This window comes from Monodelphis domestica, chromosome 4, assembly GCF_027887165.1.
Source record: "Monodelphis domestica isolate mMonDom1 chromosome 4, mMonDom1.pri, whole genome shotgun sequence".
In the NCBI taxonomy this organism is placed as follows: Eukaryota; Metazoa; Chordata; class Mammalia; order Didelphimorphia; family Didelphidae; genus Monodelphis; species Monodelphis domestica.
The window spans coordinates 279,753,739-279,777,466 of record NC_077230.1 but is presented as its reverse complement, the minus strand read 5'-3'; the positions used below and the strand labels follow the sequence as shown (position 1 = coordinate 279,777,466).

General features: G+C 36.6%; 1 protein-coding gene across 6 annotated transcripts in view; it reads left to right on the top strand.

The window, feature by feature from the left end:
* The window catches only part of ARHGAP32 (Rho GTPase activating protein 32), a 430,718-nt gene that overhangs the window by 216,517 nt on the left and 190,473 nt on the right, over window positions 1-23,728 (top strand). The window lies entirely within an intron of this gene.

The following is a 23,728-nucleotide window of genomic DNA, read 5'->3' as shown; positions in this document are numbered from 1 at the left end:
CTTCAGAACCAGTATTTCAGATGTCAAGGATGTATAGTCAGAAGCCAATGATTGGTTATATTTGTGTCCACCTTATGGAACATTTAAGGCATATGCCAGTGATGGTGAACCTATGGCATGGGTGCCAAAGATGGCATTGGAGTGCTCTCTATGGGGACCCACACCCACACCCATACCCCAAGGGTCGTTATTAGAAAGGCAGAGTGACTCTGGTGGAGCTGTTCCCTTCCCCCTCCTGTCAACATTTTTATCACATCGCCCATCCCTCTGCCAATTAGCCCAATGGGAGCACTTTCTCCCTCCCCTGTGAGGGCTAAAGAAGGGACAGGGTGTGCTCATCACTCAATGGTGGGGAGGAGCACAGCACTCAGTCTCAAAAAGGTTTACCATCACTGGTATATGCTGTATGTCATTTCTTCTGTATTGTCACAAACAACATTCACAACTGTTGTATTTGCCAGAGAAATAATCCTTATTTATCTCCATGTTTTGTATTATTAGACTTATTTTCAGTTATCTAATGAAGCAGCCAAAACCTATAGAGGTATACACAAATATTTATGTATTCTAAATGTTTTTATTTTGAACTTTGTCCATATTGGTGTATCGATATCTATTGGCAAAATAACCTATTTTCTGCTTTCAGTTAATATTCTTTCATATGTATTGATATCACCAGTCTTTATTAGGTTCTTTTTAATCATATACATTATTATAATAGGGCAGAGGAATATAGAAATAATTCCCTTCTGTGTAAAATTTCTACCATCTTCCATGTATTTAAAAGTCTATGAGTAGTAAAGGTCTGTGAGAAAGATAATCGAATCATTTAGTTTCAGTGATTTTTCAAGTAGAACTCATGTTTTGGGAGGTTTTACAGTATCTATTTCTTATGTGCCCAAGGTAAGTATTAGCTTTATTGTGCATAGAAGGCAATATAAGTTCTCTGGGTTAGGTATTCTTCCCCACTGCGTATAAGAACATGTGCCTGTACAGTCTGGTTTAATTGTGATATAGTTAATATGTATTATTTAAACATATATCTATCTCATGAGTTTTAGCTCAGTAAATATTCATCCCCCATACATTAGAACTGAAATAACTAGAAGATGAGAAAACAGAAGCTAGTTCTTGTGCAAATAGTAGAAGTAAAGTTTCATAAAGGAAATAATAGTGAATTAATAACTTGATGTTGTTCATCCAATGGTTTCGAAGAGGAGCAGTGACCTCATGGGTTGATGTCTGGATTTGTTAATGAATTGGGTTTAAAAGAAGCAGAATAGACATGAAACTTAATGATAAATACTGTTCATATAGCATTTGAAGTTTTGTAAAATAGTATTGTCTAATTCTCCTTTATTTTGATATTTTAGGAAAGGGGGGAAAATAGGAGAGTTAAACACAAGGGAAATTGCATATAAATAAAATTGAGTTTATTAGCAGAGAATGAATGAATTGGGAAGGAAAATGGGAGAGAGTGGTATCTAATTGTTTTACCCACTAATTAAACCCACTATCTAAATATCCTAACTAAATACATAAATTTCCCAAGAGTAAGTCTACCAGGTAACCAGTATCTCACAAACAAAGAATCCTTGGTAAGTTATGTACAGGAGGACAACTAATGTTCTCATATGTCCCAGCAAGTAGAGATCTTTTCCCAGTCAGGCTGTCCACCAGGACGACTGGAGGTATTTTCTCACCATAGCCAGTAAATCCTCAGATGTCAGTTGTTTGATGGATGGATTTCCAGGATGTCTCAGCCACCCACCTTTCTCCTTCAACTTGCACCAACAAAGTGACGGTAATCTGTTCCTAGGAGTTCTGACTCAACCAAGCTCAGGAAGATTCTGAGTCACGCCCTGCCAATCATTCTCTTTCAGTCTTTACCTCCTATTGCTACACCTTGCAAAAACCTTATGAGTTTAGTGCTATGCAAATAAATACATTTCTGTAATTTTTGGTGGGGTAGATATCACAAGTAAGTTTTGATAATTAGGAAAAGCTGCATGAAGAGGTGATAATTGAGACGATCTCTGAAGGAAACTTGAGATTTTAAAAGGAAGCTGTGAGAAGAGTGGATTCTAACCTTGGGGGACAAAATCACAGAAATGAGCTGTTCTATATAAAGAACAATAACAAGACCAATTTGATATGTAAATTATATGAAGGGAACAAGATAAAAGGCTAGAAAAGAATGTGTTGGAGCCAGGTTATGAAGGACTTTAAAAGTGAAATAGAGAACTTTGTATGATCTTAGAAGCAAAGGGAGAACCTTCTGAGCAGGGGAGTGACATGATCAGACCTTTGCTTTTATTTATTTATTTGTTTTAGTTGTCTGTCTCTCTTAAATTTACCTTTCCATGGACCCTTGTTAACCATAATTCTTATTATGACCTGAAAAAGTTGCATTAATTTTTTCTGCATTCATTTGCAATATTTCTATGCCTTAATACATGGATAGTCACTGTAGGTGTACCATGTACTGCTGATAAGAAGGTATATTTCTTTTTATCCCTTTTCAGTTTCCTTCAAATAGCTATTAACTCTAATTTTTTTTTTTAGCATTTCATTCACTTCCCTTACTTCTCTCTTATTTATTTTTCTGTTCAATTTTTCTAGTTCTGAAAGTAGAAGGTTGAAATCTCTATTCAGTTTAATTTTTCCCCTCACAAGCAGTAAACATAGGTTGTCATCAGAGTGGTGCAGAGGAATATATAAATAATTTCTTCCTGTGTAGAGTTGTCATTCTTTTATTTTTTTTTAATAAGTATAAACATCTTTTTTCTTTTTTGGGGATTATTTTCAGGTTTTTATGAAGCTGTTCTTTTAATTCTCCATTTACCTATTTGAGCTCTTCTTCTCAGTCTCCTTTGCTGCATCCTCATCTGTCACATCCCTTATCAGCAATGTATTCTAAGGTTGTGTCTTCTGCCTTTTTTTTCTCTTTGTATATACTTTCTTGGTCACCTAATCAGATCGTATTGGTTTAACTATGATCATTATGCTTCTCACTCACAGAAATATATCTGTGTGTATGTATTTCTCATCTTACCCTGTCAATTGGATACTTTGGTATTTCCTATCAATATCTCAAACTTATAAATTGAGAGCATATATTTTACTTCAAACTCTTTAGTGTTTCAAAATTTCTTCTTTTTGTCAAGGAGATCACCATGTTTCTAGATATCCAGGTTGATAAATTCTTTGTCATCTTTAAGTCAATTTTCCTTACTCCATATATGTAATATTTTGCTAAATCATAAATACCTACCTTGAAATAGTTAATATACTACTTCTAAATATAATGTGACTTCACTGGTAGGTTCATGTATGATGTTTAGGGCCAGCAAGCTGTTTTTGGGAAGGGTAGCCAAGCTCAAGGCTGGGCAGAGCCTAATAAACACAAACAAATTTTATAAAAACTGTATAGGTTGGATTTAATACATAAAGGAAAGGTGGAACAGGGATTTAGGGTTTTCTAATCTAATTCATTCTATCCCCACCAGATCTAATAATACCTGTGAAGAGATTTCTTTGTAGAAATTTGCTACTCTTTTCTTCCTAACTCATATCTGAAATTCTCAATCTTAATTAACACTCACCTATACCCCCCTTTTATAGAATTAAGGAAAAGGGTCTGTGTAAGGATTTGTTAGACCTGGGAAGGTCCTAGATCTAAATGAATCCATACTTGTTCTCACAGTCTTGTAGATGGATCAGGTTCCTCGATGTCAAATAGCGTAAAGTATAATTTAGTGCTGTGACCTAAACTATCTTAATTATTTGGTCGCCATGGATATCCCAAATATAAAAGAAATATAACCAAGTCAACTGGAAATTTATGGTGATTTAATTTATATAGTGGAAAGAAATTAAGAAGAAGGAAGAAGCAAAAGGGTGTAGGATTTCTCCTGCATGTCTAGTGCCAGGAGGAAAATTAGAGGCTTTAGGAAGATATGATTTTGACGAGTAAGGGGGAAAGAATCAGCCTGAATTCCAAAGGGCTCAGCCAAGATGCCTGAACCTGAATCAGTTCAAGGGCAAACTCACCGCCAAATCCAGACAATAGCTGCCAGCACACCAAGATGTCGGAACGCTTAGCATGCTGCCAGCCAGAGTCGCCTCTTTGAGGAAAGAGGGAGAGCAAGTGATGTGCCTTATATAGACGGTTTTATGGCAATTTCCTGTGTCTTATCTGTTCCAACGATAGCTTAGCTTGACTTAGGACAGTCCAGGGGTCTGTCTGCTTTTTCTGCACATGTCTGTTGAAGTTCATTTCCTCAGATAATTAAATCTTTGAGTATGGTACAGGCATCCTACACTAAGTAGGGTGGAGAAATGTAAAGGTCCCAAGACTTAATTCTGTTAAACCAAATATCTCCATTGTTACTAATCAGGAAATAGCTAAATCAGATCTTCTAAAGTACAGCCTGAGTAGAGTGCAATAGTTTTAAAATTCACAATAGCAAAACAAGAAATAAGGAAACTAGGAAAAATGCTAGACTCCAAGAACATCTATAGCTGGTACCTCCAGAGAGTTTTTTTTTCAATGACCACCACCTTTCTTTTTCCCAGCTTAAAGTCTTTTCTAAAATTCTAGAATTTTCCTGTTGGTCTCATGCCATTTCTCTGCAAAATCTCATTACTTTTTTACAGCAACATTTACAATATTTCTTATGAATATCTTCTTTTCTCTCCTTATGTAGCATGCACCTGAGTTAAGACTCTTGTCAACTCTACTTAGAATATTGTAATAGCCTCATGATTGGTTTTCTTTTTCATTCATCCTCTTTTTACTTCTTCCCCTTAGATTCTAAAGTTATTTTTTAAAGCACACATTTCATTATGCTTTTTCTTCATTATGAAACTTCAATTACTTCCTGGTACATCTAGGGAAACTTATTAATAACTCTGAATTTTAATGCATTTCATCACTTGGTTTCATCCATCCTTATGATACTGTGATGATTAAAATAGTGAGAATCATAAACTGTTAAAGATAAAAGAGTGTTTGTCTTAAATTGTGACCACAGAAAATATGGTTTCAAAACAGTGTCTTGTTTTAAATCAAATATAAGGTGGTCACCAGGGAAAAATTCCCAAATATTAAATATACCCAAGTCAGCTGGGTTTCATAGAGATTTCAATTAATACAAATGAGGAATTAATGAAAGAGAGAGAGAGAGAAAGGAAATAATGAGAAAAAGGGTTAGACCAACCTAGGCCAGCATGAGCCAGCCTAGGATGAAAACCCTAAGAGAGAGATCAGTCAGTCTTTTATCAACTCACCACAAGATTTGTCCAAGCAACATTCTAGTGTTCAGAGAGCCACCAAGCTGCCTTCTCCAATTCAGCTTTTCCCAGTTGAATCTCCTGATATCTCCTTTTTGACCTCCTTTTAAAGGGAATTTTCTTCTATGTCACCTCCCTAAGTTCTCACATCTGCCAATCACAGTAGACATTTTTCCAAAGGATAGACCATTCTTAATTCACCCTGAGTAGACTTAAACTTTTGATTAAGTTCACAACTGAAAAAATCTCTGAGTTAAGTTCTCACCTCTTTGCTCCTTGTAAATTCACAAGTTGCCTGACCTTTTTAGGTACTTAGCACCCTTTTATATTAGATCTAATAATAGGCACAGCTTAAGAACTTTTGCCTTACTATAAGTATGGGTTTAAATATTTTTCATTGTTCAGTAAGGGGTTTCTTCCCCTAAAGCATGCTTAAGTAGGTGTGGAGTAGAGGTCTCACATTCCTGATCTAAGTTCCTTCATTGTTTAAAATGGGGAATGGTCTTAACCAAATCTTATGAAGTAGGGTATGAGAAATTTTTAAGATTCTCAATCCTCCCTGATGATCATTGGGAGACTAGTCTCCCCATTGATCAAGTAGTGAGGGAGGAATAGAAAAGAAAGAAAGCAAAACCAATGTTTTGCTAGGCACATTGACAGAAAGCCAAATTAGGGGCAGTCCCTTTTGGCATAAATGTGTACATTAACAATAAGCGTTCAATCAAAGTTCAGTTCAATCAACCATATCCAAAGTTCATTCTTGATCTTCTTGATGTAGTGTGGATTTTCTGGCATCTTTCTGCAATGGTTCATTCTCTGGATATAGAAATTAGCAAGCTCCTTCCTTGAAGATATTTTCTCAAACAAAATCAAAATCTTAGATTTTTATAAAAATACAATCTCAAACAAAAGATCAAAAATCTTGGATTTTAAACTAAAATACAATACATTATTCTGTAATTCATCTAAAATATAATCCAGCCAGGATGTATTTGTTATTCCTCACATGCATTCTATATCTTTAGTCTTCATAACTTTGTACTACCTTTGTAAAAGTTAAAATTATACAATAACTTCAATTATTATATTTTTTGACATATATTAATAATAACTAGAAGTAAAGGAATAAAAAGGTAACAAAATAAAAACATGTGCCCATGGCTAATCTACCTGTTCAAACAGGCTGCTCTACCAAAATTGAGACCCAGGAAGCAAATACAGCTAGCCATGGAAGACCAACCAATTTATCTCCTGTTTACGTCAGCATGTAACAACTGGTAGTCAGTTCAAAGGTTCAAGATTTCCAATTACACATTCTCCCATGAGATCCTTTGGAAGACTAGTCTCTCCAATGTATCTTGTAGAGCAGGGGTCCCCAAACTATGGCCCATAGGCCAAATGCAGCCCCTGGAGACCATTTATCTGACCCCCACCGCACTTCTGGAAGGGGCACCTCTTTCATTGGTGGTCAGTGAGAGGAGCACAGAATGCATATGCATCCTGTGTTCTTGGAGTACTCTATGTAGCGTCACCACAAAGTGCAGCATTGCTTAAGTACTGTGCTACTTCAGGTGACATAATCCTTTGTCTGGGGCCATGTCCTGAGAGTAACTGAATGAGAATGAGAATGAGGCACTGTGTAAAGGATTATGTGGCTGTACAATGGAAGACATAGCATGGTGAGGGGTGATCTGGGTGGAGGGGATTCTATACTTTATACTGCTGCCTGGTATAGTGGTGGAGGTTGTGGACCTGTGCAAGGTGTGACTGACCGATCACACTTAGCGCTGCAGCCTCTGCTATCTCAGTCAGCGGTACACAGTGTCACAGGCCCAGCACCACCCTACTGTATACAGGCATCAGATAGCGATGATCAGGCCCTTTAGTGGTCTGAGGGACAGTAAACTGACCCCGTGTGTCAAAAGGTTGGGGACCCCTTGCATAAACAACTTGTATATTCCAATTATTTGCGGATAAAGGAAAAAGAGAACAAAACCAGTGATGGTGTATAATAGAAAATCTATTACCCTAAAAAAGGACTACATTTCCCGAGAGCCCATTGAATTCCTGTCCTTATCACTTCCTGTAGATGGGATATTAGGTGGAGATGTGGAGGGTCCCTCCTTCCTTTTGGCCCTGTTGGCGAGTATTGAGATCGTGATTAGGGATTTTAAAATGGTTAATCAGCCATGGGCATGTGGTCTTTATTTTGTATCCTCTTTGTTCCTTGATTTCTAATGATCATTAATCTCCTAAATTATATATTTTTTATTATTATACATTAACTTTAAGTTTTACAATTGCTAGGTGCATTGACAAAAAGGTAATTAGTGGGCAGTCCCCTTCAGAATAAAAGTATACATACAATACAAATGCATTCAACCCCACACAGTTCAAACCACCACAGCCCAAAGTTGACTTTGGATCTTCTGGTGCAGCATGTGGTCTGTGTAGGCATCCTCATGGTGCCTTCTCCAAACAGTTCACGTTCTGGATTAGGAGAGGTAGCATGTTTCTTATCCTAAAATTATTTTCAATAGAATTTAATTTTTACATTTTAGAATAATAATACAGCCCCTCCCAATGGTGACAAACAAAAGGATTACTTAGGGTTGCATGACTGAGTTATCAGGTATATGAATCAGTTGGTAAGAGAAGTCAAAAGCATCTAAAAATCCAAATAACAGAGAAAAAATAACTTATGGTTGAAATACAGAATAACAAAGTCTCATGTGTAAAAATTCTAAGTAAAGGAAAAAAAACTATAGGAATTTTTTTGGCATCAGGGCCCAAATAATATGATTTATGTAATTATGCACTTACCTAATCAGTAGCCAGGATTATAGAAAGTTTGCCACACTATGAAAGACAGAAAAAGGACTAGATTTAAGCATCAAATTGGGAAATAGCTTTCTGTGACCTGAATTTCCTTTTCTCTTAGGCATATTGGAGCCAGGATGGCAGCCATAGTGAGGCGCTTGATAAAATATGTGGTGGAGAAGACCTGACACTGACATATGTCAAAACAACCACAACCCCGAACCTCAAACAAGTTTAAGTCTTCTTGTATTGGTTCAAAATTTCATCAGGCCCATTGATTGGTCTCTTTGACCTTGTGCTTGAGTGGCACTATGAAGTTTAGCTTTGTGTTTATTTGGCATTTTTCAGTGGCTCTTTTTGTATTTCCTTCTACTGGAATGAGACGCAATTATTAAACAACATCTCATAATTTTTAAACAATGAATTGCAAGTATATATAGTCTAAAGCTTTTGGGAATGCATTGACATTCAAGTTAATGGACATTTAAAACTTATCCTAGTGCAAAATCAAAAACTTTTTAATACTAACATGTTCAAATTAATAGAGGAAAAATAAAACTCAAATACTATATTGTACATGCAAGGAAAAACAACAATAAAAATGTTTAAAAAATATATAACTTACAATCAGTGACACACTGTGTCAGCCAAAGAGAGGCAGAGTACTAAGTTTTCTCACCCCCAAATGACATTTTTTAATCTGGCCATGATTCACAGTGAGTTAAAATATTTTTTTTACAAAGTAACAGCTTCATAAAACAGTAGTATAACAGGTAATGCACATTGAAGAAGTGTCAAAATTCCCCAAAATTATAATAGTTCAGTTAATGACAATAGCAAACAAACCCAATATAATTAGGATTCACACGGGACTGCAGTGTGACATTAAAAACAAACAAACAAACCCCCAAACCTTAGAAGCTAATGGATACTTGTCACAAGTTTTTCAGATATAGCAAATCTTTCAATTTTGGGTGAGATATTTTTTAACAAAAAGTCTTCCCTATCCATTTAGGTTCCTTTTTTCACACCTTTGGTATCTCCCATAGTGAGGGAGAATTCTTTGCTGTACATAATGTGGAGGAATCCCAAATTAGTTGTATTTCGTGAGCCAGCCTGCATAGTCTGTGTGTTCAGACCTGGTCCTTAGGCTTCACAAAGCTGTTCTGCCAGGCACAGGTTTTGTGCCTGGTTACATGATTTTTAGCACACAGTCATTTTTCTACATTCATGATATCTTGCAGGTAATTGGATGTGTCATACATTAATTTCTAACAGATTGTTTAACATTCTGTGATCATCTTCCATATCTTGTTGCTACAATAAAGGAATAATTTTGGGGATAAAGGACACAGGCAGGTTAATCAGAGGTCTCTTCCCCTGACTTGTGGGATGACCACTTAAGAGAATCAACTTTCATAATCAATCAGAATTACTTAGGAGATAGGTATCAAAAAACATTTGTTACTGGGTACGGGTTTAAGTGGTGAATTTGAGATAGACCAGAATTAGGAATTCCCTGAATTTCCAACTTTCATTTTTCTATGTTTCACTTAGGCACTTAGAGATGTTGTTCTGGCTATTGTAACATAACAAACCAGTGAAGTGTGTCCTGTCAACCTGAACTTGAAAGATGTTTGATGTTCTTGGCATGCCTGGCTTGTAATGGGTGTGAAGAATCTGAATGTGATTCTGCTGAGGGAGAAAATGGAGGGGAATATTGAGTGTATGGAATTCTTTAGGTTTTAATTTGTAAATATAATCTTTGGGTTAATAATCTGGGGAGATTAAAGTGGGACATATGTATTAACCCTGTAAACATATTGGTCTCATCTATTTCTCCTGGTGTTAAATAAGAGCAATTCCAACAATAAAAGAATGTTAGTGAGAGAAGTCTTACAGAGGGGGTCACAGTGGGTGTCTTCATCCATCCTAGGAGTCACTTTATGACCTCCTGGTTTCCACAAGTGACCATGTCCAAACATCTTGGCTTGTTGGCCCCTGGAAGATGTATTTTAGAGATTCAGCAGGCCCAAATGGTACGGGGTTATTAGGAGATGAATTTCTCTGCTGAATCTCAGGCAAGATAATCTCAAAGACCAGTGCACTGAGGAATGGTAGGAAGAAAAAGTATCCTAAAATTGAGAGCTGTTTTAAATAGGCAATGCACTGCTCTTTCATAAAGTGGGCCATTTTTACAATTCTACTTTCTGTTTGGATGAGTAACCTTTCTTCTCCTTCTCATATAGGTAAAACACCAGGGAGTAGCTTGCTTCCTCTCTCATGTGGACAGGGAGTTAGGAGGCTAATTAGAGGCACACCCAGGCTTCCAAGGAAAGAAGTGAGCAAGCACTCAGCTTTTGGAAATGTATTTTTGCCAGCTGCCTGGCTTCTAGGACTCCCAGTTTGTGTGTTCTAAGGACACGGTGGCTTCAATTAGCAATCATCATTAGCAGCAGTAGCAGCAGCCCAGCAGCAGGAGTGGTAGGAGGAGGCTGCAGCTCTGAAGAGAGTGTGGAGTGTGGTGGTGGGAGGGGCGAAAAGCTATGGCAGGTGTCTGGATCTGCACCTCAAGCAAATAGATAGGAGAAGCAGCTTATCCCTTCTCCAATAGCCCTCTGCCAAGTCACTCAAAGGAAAGTATCTGGGCAGGCAGGGCAGCCCAGGAAAAATGGGAAAGGAAAAACAGCTGGAGCAGGTACCCAGAAACAGCAGGTGAGAAATGCAGCTTCATAAAATTAATCTAGGCTGTCTTAAAAAAAAAAATGAGAATTCTTTCTCCAACTTCAGTGATTGCCATCAATGTAAAAATTAAAATTAATAAATAATAACTTCAAATATTTTATTATATAAGATTAATAGTCACTATAGGTAACAAAATAAAACCATGTGCCTGTGGCTAATCTACCTGCTCAAATATCCTGCTCCACCAAAGTCAAGACCCTGGAAGCAAAGAGAGCTATCTACAGAAGATCACCCAATTTAATCTCCTGTCTATGTCAGCAGGTAATGACAGGAAGTCAGTTGGCTCCTGGGAAATGTATTTCAAAAGTACAAGATTTCCAATTACATACTTTCCCATATGTATGAAATACATTTTATCCTGCTTTTGTGTGTTTGCAATCCCTAGTTTCCTAAATGCTCATCAAACTCCGATTTCCCCTTGAAGTATTACTTGATCACTCTAACTTGTATATCTATAACTTGTAATTGTCCTGTAGAAGTTTCATTTTTTAAAATTTGCCTTCATATGTATATATTTAATAATTACTGTTTTTAATATTACTCAAGGTTAGGGATTTTCTTTTTTTAAGTTTTCCCATCCCTTAGTATAATACCTGGCACACAGTAGATGTTTAATGTTGCTTGTTCATAAAGACTGTAGTCTGAATTTTAAAGAGGAGGAACTTGGGGAGTTAGAATAGTTAGGCTTTTTTTACATAGGCCATGAAGGGAGTAATGACAGCTTAAACTGGTGTGCATGTGTATGTATTTATATGTGTGTGTGTGTGTGTATGTATGTATGAGGAGGCTGATGTGTGTATATATATGACATAGAATGCAAGTGATGTGGACATTTTTGACAAGACTTGGCAGTTGATTGGATCCATGTGATTAAGTGAAAGGGAGAGTGATTAGTTATGAAAGATACAAAAGCTGTTAGTCTAGTTGACTATAAGGATTGTGCTGCCCTTGACAGAAATAGGGAAATTTGTTAGAGGATATATTTTTGGCTAACTATAATCTTATTTCTCTTTGGATATTTTGATGTTGAGATTCCTCCATGATTTCCAGTTTGAAATGTTTATCAGGCCGTGTGTGTTTGCTGCTCAGACTAGAGAATAGTTAGAATGTACATATCTGAGTGCTGAAAGATATTAATTATTGTTCACATTGAGTTCCAGTTGTCTAATTATAAGATGTAGTTTGAGAAATGGATACATTTCCTTTAATGCAAAAATAAAATTACTCAAGAGAAACTAAACCATTCTACATATTGGTTATTTTGCAAAATGGGATAGCTAAACTACTTAATATTATCAAAACAGATAAATTGCTACATTTAAAGTCATGAAGACTTGAGTTCAAATCCAGTCTCAGATGCTTTCTAGACATGTGTCTATATAGAAGTCACTTATGTATGCCTCTATTTCTTTATTTACAAAATGACTATATTAATAGTAACTACTTTTCAGGGTGTTGTGAATATAAAATAACATTTAAAAAGTGTTTTGTAGTCTTCTTAGAGTCCTATTTAAGTTTTAATAGTTCTTACAATGTTTCATAGAAACATATATGTACTTGCATATTTACATATAAACATGTACAGATTTGTTTTTCATCAGTCATTCTTTGGGGTTGGCGTTTCTACATTTAATACTTTAGAAATCCCTCTTCCTATTTTTAATATAATACCCATTAAAGTAGTAAAATAATTAATCAAATTAAATTAATATGACTAGATAGTGAAATTTCTAATAACCCAAGTACTACGCGTCTTCTGTCTTTTTATTATCCTCGCCTGGATATGGAATTTTAATTCCTGGTAGACAGAGTTCCACTAACTTTAACCTAGGAAATTTCTGATCTGGGGGGGGGGAAATAAAATTCTTTCTCTCTTTGAAAACTTAGGAACAAATAAGAAAGTTTATGAGATCATTTTTCAGTTGCAGTGATATGGGAAATATAATCCTTTTTAAAGGACTTGTTTACTAGTCCTTTAAACTAGTAGGACTTGTTTCCAAACTATCCTATTTTATTGCAAATCCAAAGGAATGTTTTTGCCTATGGGGGTTGTAGAATTGTCCTTGACTTTTTGTTATATTTTAGTAAAGTGACTCACCAGAAACAAATACTGTATTCTAGATAATGTTTATAATGAAATTCATCAATCTTTTATGATACTAACACTATGCATTATTGGTTTAAAAAAAATACCCTAAATTCATTTTGGGATTTTGGCTAAGGGTGGCTGAAACCACTAGAGGGAAATGTTGCTCATTAATGAAGCAAGCAAGAAATGAATGACACAATTATTGGTGTAATACTTTCCATATTATAAAGTAGTACATGAATTATTATGAATGCTAGTCTGTCAGTAACTACCACAGTTCCATCTTCTGTATAAACCAGGCCATGTAGTCCATAAAAAAATAAACTCTGCAACATTATATTCTAGCTTATGATCTAGAGAAAATAGCTCTCTTGGTATAATTAATGATATCATGATTTTTTGCTTTTTACGGAACTTGTATTAATGATCACTTAGAGCTTTAATGAACAAATTTCATGTGGAGATAATTTAAGGTTTATTTAGTTTCCATGAAAAGTTGATAATCTAATTATGTTTCTTATCCTTAGAATGAAGACAAACAGAAAATACCTCAAAACTAGTACAGTCACAAAAGTGAAATAGAAATTAGTACCCTTTATTTAATTTTTATTGGTCTAATAAGATGTTCAATTCAACACATTTATTAATTACCTACTATGTGCAAGGTATTCTATAATAATGGTATGAATTACTGTTCTATCCTGAAGGAACTTTTATTCTACTTAGGGATGGGGTATAACAGAAAATGATGTGGTTTAATGATTGCTAACAGATAAGTGTAACAGATGTCATACTGTAAGAGCAATAATCTCCAGACAAAAATGCCCTAGGAAAATTTGAGGAAAATGAAAACATTCACACCTGGAGAGATCATGAGGTGTTTCAAGGAAAGATAATGATCGATCTCAGTTTTAATATAAAGGTTTTACTTTTAAAAAAAATCTTTACCTTTCATCTTGGAATCAATACTGTGTATTGGCTCCAAGGAAGAAAAGTGGTATGGGCTAGGCAATGGGGGTTAAGTGACTTGCCCAGAGTCACAAAGCTGGGATATGTCTGAGGCTACATTCGAACCTAGGACCTCCCATCTCTAGGTCTGGCTTTCAATCCACTGAGCTATCCAGCTTCCCCCAAGATTTTAATTTTGATAGATGGAAGAGAGAGCACATTTTAATTGTGGAGAATGAATTTCATGTTTACATGGAAAATAGAACTTAATGGTCATGTTTAGGGTCTTGCTAGTTGACCAGTTTCTGGCTGGAATATACAGTGTTAAGAGGGGAATAATGTCAAAGTATGTTTTACTTACTTATCTTACTGTGGAGAGTGTTAGATGGGTAGCTAAGAAGTAAGAATTTTTATCCAGAAAACAATAACCATTTAAATAGTTTTTAATCAGGAGAGTGTAGTGATTAAATATGTATATTGTAAATATTATTTTTACATTTTGCCCTATCCTTTTCTTCTTCTCTGCCTGATTCCAACTCCATGGAACAGATGCTCTTCCCTGGTTAAACTCATCACCTCTAATCTCATCACCATGCTGCTAATTCAAGACTTGATTGCTCCTACCAGGCCTAAACCTCCTCTCCCTTATTAGAAGGCTGAGTACCAAATTGCTCCCAATGTCTTCCTTGATATAGAGGGCAGAAACTGGACTTAATCCTAACTCTACTTTGCATCTGATTCTCTGTTGTAATTTCAACAACACAGAACAAAATGCAGTTCCATCCCCTCCTTCATCTTATTGGCTTCCATTTTGTGTAGTCTCTCCTTCTTTGATTGTGAAATATTTGAGTGCATTAACTTTCTTTTTACTAAGTATATTCCCACACTTATCTCAGTGACTAGGACAGTAGGCACTTAATAAATGTTTATTGAGTTGAATAGGAAATAAGAAGGTAAGAAGCAAGGAGATCAATTAGGAAGCTATTGTAGAAGTCTAGGTTGGAGCTACTGAGGAACTGAATAGAGGAATTGCAGTGTGAATTGTGAAAATGTATTCAATTTCAGAGGAGGAGGCTAAACACTTGGTGTATGTATGTGAATAGTGAGGAAGCTAGAAAAGTAAAAAATGACACTGAAGTTTTAAATTAAGGTCATTGATAAGATAGTTGTACTGTTAATAAAAATGGGAAATAAAGAATAGGACCAGATTTAGTGAGAAAATGAATACATTTAGGTGTTGCTGGAACATCCATCAAGGTAGAGATATCTACTAGGCCATTAGTTATATTACCAAGTTCAGGGAAGATATTTGTGCTTGATTTATAAGTCTTGGATACATTCATGAAGATGTGACAATTGAACTCATGAATGTGAATGAGATGAGCATGAAATTTGGTATCAAGAAGATAAGAGAGTTTAGGATATAGCCTTTGAGTATATTCCTACTTGAACTTAGAGAAGATGTATAATCCATTGGAGGAAACTGAACAGGAATAATCTCACTGAAAAGAACAAAATGGTTAGAGAATAGGAATCTGAACGTCAAAGGAAAAGAATTCAGAAGGGGGCTCAGAGGTGTCAAAACCTGAGGAAAGGAGTGATAAAACAGACGTGGAATTTAACAATGAACAAATCATCAGTAATTTTTGAGAGAATAGCCTGGGTAGAGGGGTTGTGATACAAACCCACATTAAAAGGGGCTTGGGAGTAAAGTAAAATTAGTGGTCATGAATTTGTATACATAGAATCTTATATATAGAAATAGTTGAAGATAGGGAAATGAGTTTGATTCATAAGAAATTATTTCATACAGAAAGGGAACAAAGGCCATGTAACACAGACTTGTGGAATACCCAGAGTTGGGAAGTGAATGAGGAACTAATGACAAAACAAGTTGTTAGGAGAAATTTCATCTCTGAAGTAAAAACAAAATAATATTTGGAGTGATTGGGGTTCTTAATTGTGTCAGATAGATAAGTTCATCAAGGAAAATGAGAACTGAAATAAAGACTCTTGGCTTTTGTTATTCATATTTGTGACTTCTGATTGTGAATTTTGTGACATGGTTGAACTAGGATTGAAAATGTACTGGTTTGCAGATCTTAAACTGTACTGAAAAGCAGTGGTCATCAAAACATTTCAATACTGGCTAAGAGACAGAAGGGCGGATCAATGGAATAAACTAGGGATAAATGACCTCAGCAAGCTAGTGTTTGATAAACCCATAGACCGTCAGCTTTTGGGATAAGAACTCATTAAACCCTATACCAAGATGAATTAAAAATGGGTAAATGACTTACATATAACGAATGAAATCATAAATGTATTAGATTTATATAGAATAGTATATCTGTCAGATCTGTGGAACAGGAAGGAATTTAAGACCAAACAAGAGATAGAGAACATTGCAAAATGTAAAAAAAATGACTGATTATATCAAATTAAAACTTTTTTTTTTTACAAAAAAAAAAAACTGTATTGCAACCAAATCTAGAATGAAAGCAACAAACTGGGAAAAACATTTTTATAACAAAATTCTCTAATAAAAGTTTAATTTCTCAAATATATAAGGTACTAAGTCAAATTTACCAAAAAATCAACAAATGGTCAAGGGACATGAATAGGCAGTTTTCATATGATGTAATCAAAACTGTCAATAAGCGCTGAAAAAGTAATGTAAATCCCTCCTGATTAGAGAAATGCAAATCAAAACAACTCTTAGGTACCACCTTATACCTAGTAGACTGGCCAATATGGCAGCAAAAGAACGTAATAAATATTGGAGGAGATGTTACAAAATTGGAACACTAATATTCTGTTGGTGGAGTTGTGAACTGGTCCAACCATTCTGGAGGGAAATTTAGAATTATGTGCAAAGGAATTTAAAAGACTGCCTACTATTAGATCCAGTCATGGCACTGCTGCATTTGTACCCCAACATGATAATTAGGAAAAAATCTTGTACAAAAATATTTATAGCTTTGCTCTTTGTGGTGAGAAAAAAATTGGAAAATGAGTAGGTGTCCATCAATTGGGGAATGGCTGAACAAATTGTGGCATATGTTAGTGATGGGATATTATTGTGCTGAAAGGAATAATGAACTCGAAGAATTCCATGTGAACTGGAAAGACCTCTAGGAAGTGATGCAGAGTGAAAGGAGAAGAATTAGGTGAACATTGTACACAGAGAGGGATATACTGTGGCACAATCAAATGTAATAGACTTTCTACTAGCAGCAATGCAATGACACAGGAAAATCCAGACGAATTTAGGAGAAAGAACACTATCCACATTCAGAGAAACAACTGTTGTAACAGAAATGCAGAAGAAAAACATGATTGATCACGTGGTTCTATGGGAATGTGATTGGGGTTTTGATGTTAAAAGATTACTCTTTTACAAATATGAATAACATGGAAATAGGTTTTGAATAATGATACATGTATAATACAGTAGAACTGCTTGTCAGCTCCAGGAGAGGGTAGAGAATGGGGGTGTGAATCATTAATTCTCTAATGTAAAAATGGAGATTTGAACTCTGGACTCCATTCCCCAGAAGTCCTTACTTCCCAAAATGCCTTGTAACCTCACCTGGGCCAAGTGTGAGATGGGGTATTTAACCTGGTTGTAAAGGCTACAGGGTCTCTTTTCCTACTTCTGCTTGGGAGCAGACGAGTCTCAAGATGTGAGTTAAATTAGAATGGGCCTCTCGGCCCACCGAGCACGTGCTCCTCTTACTTGTATATTTTTAAATTATTTATCTTAAATAAAAATCTAAAAATATAATACTCCTTGCAGAGAGAAACTAATTTCTACTTGCCTCAGTTTCCCCCTAATTTTAATCTTACAGTTTGGCGTAATCACTTCAGGAAGACGAACGATCTCAATCTTCTGATTCTTTTCTCTACTAAATTCAGCTTTTAATAGCTAGTGCCTAGAAATTTTTTTTTTAAGCCATGTTTCCCCAAGATGCCTTTTAAGAAAACCATCTTGATCAGCTCCTGCTGGCAGCCATCCGCTTTGGACTTTCTTGATTCAATATCGATCATCTGGTCACAGCCCTTCCGGCCCGGCTATTGTTGCCTGTAATCTGGACCTGTTTGATTGATATCGCTCACCTGGTCCTGGCCCTGCCCACCCCGGCTGCTCGCTCCAGCTCCTGGCCTTGCTTGTGTATGTTCCTCTACTGGCCTTGCCCACGCCGGTGCTCTCTCTCTCTCTCTCACCTGGTCCCTGTTCAACCCAGATGACCTGCCCGCCGGCCCAAGCAAAACTCTAGCCTTGGAGCAGATCGCTCAGGACTCATTTCTACCAGCTGGTAAAAATGGGGTAATTTTCCCTTAGGCTAAGGTTAAGCCTCCATGTGGGTGGATCGTAGGAGTGTAAAGATTAAAATTTAGGGGAGATGGGGAGACTGAGGCAGGTAGAAATTAGTTTCTCTCTGCAAGGAATATTATATTTTATAGAGGTTTATTAAAGGTTAAAGATGAAAGAATATACAAGTAAGAAACACGTGCCTAGGCCAGAGGCCTAGACAAAATAACCTCACATCACGCAAGAGACCGCCTGCTCCAAAACGGAAGTCCAAAAAGAGCCAAGAGAGCGCTCAAAAGCCTTTGAATCAGCTTAAATACCTTCTCCATCTCGGCCCAGGTGAGATTACAAGGCATTCTGGGGAAGTGGAGCAAAGGCTCGTGGGGATTGTAGTCCTGTATTCGAGTCTATTTTTTTAAAAATATATTTTATTTGATCATTTCCAAGCATTATTCGTTAAAGACATAGATCATTTTCTTTTCCTCAACCCCACCCCCCATAGCCGACGCGTAAGTCCACTGGGCATTAGATGTTTTCTTGATTTGAACCCATTGCTTTGTTGATAGTATTTGCATTAGACTGTTCATTTAGAGTCTATCCTCTGTCATGTCCACTCAACCTCTGTATTCAGGCAGTTACTTTTTCTCGGTGTTTCCACTCCCATAGTTTATCCTTTGCTTATGAATAGTGTTTTTTTCTCCTGGATCCCTGCAAATTGTTCAGGGACATTACACCGCCATTAATGGAGAAGTCCATTACATTCGATTATACCACAGTGTATTAGTCTCTGTGTACAATGTTCTCCTGGTTCTGCTCCTCTCGCTCTGCATCACTTCCTGGAGGTTGTTCCAGTCTCCATGGAACTCCTCCACTTTATTATTCCTTTTAGCACAATAGTATTCCATCACCAACATATACCACAATTTGCTCAGCCATTCCCCAATTGATGGGCATCCCCTCATTTTCCAGTTTCTGGCCACCACAAAGAGCGCAGCTATGAATATTTTTGTACAAGTCTTTTTGTCCATTATCTCTTTGGGGTACAGACCCAGCAGTGCTATGGCTGGATCAAAAGGTAGATATTCTTTTGTCGCCCTTTGGGCATAGTTCCAAATTGCCCTCCAGAATGGTTGGATCAGTTCACAACTCCACCAGCAATGAATTAATGTCCCTACTTTGCCACATCCCCTCCAGCATTCATTACTTTCCTTTGCTGTTATGTTAGCCAATCTGCTAGGTGTGAGGTGATACCTCAGAGTTGTTTTGGTTTGCATCTCTCTGATTATAAGAGATTTAGAACACTTCTTCATGTGCTTGTTAATAGTTTTGATTTCTTTATCTGAGAACTGCCTATCCATTTCCCTTGCCCATTTATGAATTGGAGAATGGCTTGATTTTTTGTACAATTGATTTAGCTCTTTATAAATATGAGTAGTTAAACCTTTGTCAGAGGTTTCTATGAAGATTTTTTCCCAATTTGTTGTTTCCCTTCTGATTTTAGTTACATTGGTTTTGTTTGTACAAAAGCTTTTTAAAAGTTTGATGTAGTCAAAATTATTTATTTTACATTTTGTGATTCTTTCTATATCTTGCTTGGTTTTAAAGCCTTTCCCCTCCCAAAGGTCTGACATGTATACTATTCTGTGTTTACCCAATTTACTTATGGTTTCCTTCTTTATGTTTAAGTCACTCACCCATTTTGAATTTATCTTGGTGTAGGGTGTGAGGTGTTGATCTATTCCTAGTCTCTCCCACACTGTCTTCCAATTTTCCCAGCAGTTTTTGTCGAATAGTGGATTTTTGTCCCAAAAGCTGGGATCTTTGGGTTTATCGTATACTGTCTTGCTGAGGTCGCTTTCCCCCAGTCTATTCCACTGATCTTCCTTTCTGTTTCTTAGCCAGTACCAAATTGTTTTGATGACTGCTGCTTTGTAATTTAGTTTACGGTCAGGGACTGCAAGGCCCCCATCATATGTGTTTTTTTTTCATAATTTCCCTGGATATCCTTGATCTTTTGTTGTTACAAATGAACTTTCTCATGGTTTTTTCTAAATCAGTGAAGAAGTATTTTGGTAGTTCAATGGGTATGGCACTAAATAGATAAATAAGTTTGGGTAGGATGGTCATTTTTATTATATTGGCTCGTCCTATCCATGAGCAGTTAATGTTTTTCCATTTGCTCAAGTCTAGTTTTAGTTGTGTGGCGAGTGTTTTGTAGTTGTGTTCATATAGTTCCTGTGTTTGTCTTGGGAGGTAGATTCCTAGGTATTTTATTTTGTCTAAGGTGATTTTGAATGGGATTTCTCTTTCTAGTTCTTGCTGCTGAGCTGTGTTGGAGATATATAGAAAAGCTGATGATTTATGTGGGTTTATTTTGTATCCTGCAACTTTGCTAAAGTTGTTGATTATTTCAATTAACTTTTTGGTTGAATCTCTAGGATTCTTTAAGTAGACCATCATGTCATCCGCAAAGAGTGATAACTTGGTCTCCTCCTTGCCTCTTTTGATGCCTTCAATTCCTTTTTCTTCTCTAATTGCTACTGCTAGTGTTTCTAGTACAATGTCACATAGTAGAGGTGATAATGGGCATCCTTGTTTCACTCCTGATCTTATTGGGAATGCATCTAGTTTAACCCCATTGCAGATGATATTAGCTGATGGTTTTAGATATATACTGTTTATTATTTTTAGGAATGACCCTTCTATTCTTATGCTTTCTAGTGTTTTTAATAGGAATGGGTGTTGTATTTTATCAAAGGATTTTTCTGCATCTATTGAGATAATCATGTGGTTCTTGCTAGTTTGCTTGTTGATGGGGTCAATTATGTGGATGGTTTTCCTAATGTTGAACCAGCCCTGCATCCCTGGTATGAATCCTACTTGATCATGGTGAATGATCCTTCTGATCACTTGCTGGAGTCTTTTTGCTAGTATCCTATTTAAGATTTTTGCGTCTATATTCATTAGGGAGACTGGCCTATAGGTTTCTTTCTCTGTTTTTGACCTGCCTGGTTTTGGAATCAGTACCATGTTTGTGTCGTAAAAGGAGTTTGGTAGAACTCCATCTTTGCTTATTATGTCAAATAGTTTGTATAGTATTGGGATTAACTGTTCTCTGAATGTTTGACAGAATTCACTGGTGAATCCGTCAGGCCCTGGGGATTTTTTCTTAGGAAGTTCTTTGATGGCTTGTTGGATTTCAATTTCTGATATGGGATTATTTAAGAATTCTGTTTCCTCTTCTGTTAGTCTAGGCAGTTTGTATTTTTGTATATATTCATCCATGTCACCTAAATTGGTGTATTTATTGCCATATAATTGGGCAAAGTAATTTCTAATGATTGCCGTAATTTCATCTTCATCGGAGGTGCTGTCCCCCTTTTCATCTTTAATGCTGTGAATTTGCTTTTCTTCCTTCCTTTTTTTAATTAGATTGACCAGTACTTTGTCTATTTTGTTTGTTTTTTCAAAGTACCAGCTTCTTGTCATATTTATTAAATCAATAGTTCTATCACTTTCGATTTTATTAATTTTTCCCTTAATTTTTAGGATTTCTAGTTTGGTTTTCTGCTGGGGGGTTTTAATTTGATCGCTTTCGAGTTTTTTCATTTGCATTTCCAATTGATTGATCTCTGCTCTCCCTTTTTTGTTAATATAAGCATTCAGGGATATGAATTTACCTCTGATTACCGCTTTGGCTGCATCCCAAAAGGTTTGATGACAAGATATGCTAGGGTTTTGGATTCTAAGCCATTCTGGTATTCGTCTATGTTTTATGGGTGAGTTCATCCCATTCATGTTCAAAGTTATGACTGTCACTTGTAGACTCCCTGGCATTTTGATATCCTTCCCTAATTCTAACCTTTTCTTCTTCAGCTCTACCGTTTAGTCCAGTGATTTACTTTAAATCAGTCCCCCTTGTCCCCTCCCTTGATATGTTTCCCTTTCTAGTCCCTCCCTTTTTGTTCCCTCCCCCTTCCCCCTCTTCTTCCCTCCCTTTTTTGTGTTCCCTCCCCCCTACCTCCCTTGGTTTTCCCTTCTCCCTTCCCTTGTTGGGTAAGATAGAATTCACGATCCCAATGGATCTGGATGTTTTCCCCTCTTAGAGTTGATTTCCCTGAGAGTAAGGTTTAAGTAAAAACTCTCTTCCTCTCCTTCTTATAGGAGTTTTCTTCCCCTCCCCTTCCCGTGTGAATCTTTGTGTGAGAAACATTATTGTATTTGGTCTTTCTTTTCCTCCTATTTACACATTACATTTTCCCCACATGTTAGTATACATAGATTAATATAAATGTAGTCCTTATAGAAGAGAGTTTGAGTAAAAGAAAAAGATAACATTTTTCTCCTTTTCCCTTTCCTTCATATTTACCTTTTCAGGTATTCCATGCTCTTTGTTTTTTGATATGAAACTTTCCGCAGAGCTCTGGTCTTTTTTTTGCAAAAACTCGGAAATCTTCTATTTTGTTGAATGCCCATACTTTCCCTTGGAAGTATATAGTCAGTTTTGATGGGTAGCTGATTCTTGGTTGAAGGCCCAGCTCTCTTGCCTTTCTGAAAATCATGTTCCATGCCTTACGGTCATTCAGAGTGGAACTTGCAAGGTCTTGTGTGACCCTGATTGTCATTACTTTATATGTAAATTGTATTTTTCTGGCTTATTGTAAGATTTTTTCTTTTGCTTGAAAGCTTTGGAATTTGGCAATTACATTCCTGGGAGTTGTCTTTTGGGGATTTAGTGTAGAGGGTGTTCTGTGAGCTCTGTCAGCGGCTGTATTGCCCCTTGTTCTAGAATCTCTGGGCAATTTTCTTTGATTATATATTGTATTACCATGTCGAGTTTGCTGTTTATTTCTGGCTTTTCTGGAAGTCCAATTATTCTTAAATTATCTCTTCTTCCTCTCTCTTTTCCAAGTCTGTCACCTTGTCAGTGAGATATTTTATGTTCTCTTCTAATTTCTTGGTCTTTTGGCTTTGCTTTATTAATTCTTGCTCGTTGTCTTCGAGTTGCCTGATTCTGATTTTTAAAGCCTGGTTTTCCTTTTCTCTTTGGTCAAACTGGTTTTGTAGATGCGTGAATTTCTTTTGCATTATTTCCCACTTTTCCTCCCAGAAGGCTTCCATCTTTTTGATCCTTTCCAATTCAAATTCTTCATGGGTTTGTGGAGAGTTTCCATTTCCTTTCGAAGGTTTCTGAGCATTTGCTTGTGTTTCCTCTTTTATCTCCTCTGTATTTTGTATTTTTGCTTCATAAAATGTGTCCAAAGTCGCCCCCTTCTTCTTCTTTTTCTTGGAGTTTTGGGGCTTTTGTGCTTCTGTGGAGTTTGCCATCTCTATCTGAGTGGGGAGGACTAGCTTTTCTTATCTCTGTCTGGTGTTCAGAGGTTTTAGCCCTAGGCAGATTGTCCATTCTATGCAGTTGTTGTTCTGTCTTCCCGGGCAAGCCAGGAATTGCTGCTGTTTCCGTGTTACTGCCCTCCTCAGTTCCCTCCCAATGCTTCTCAGTTGCCCCACTTCCA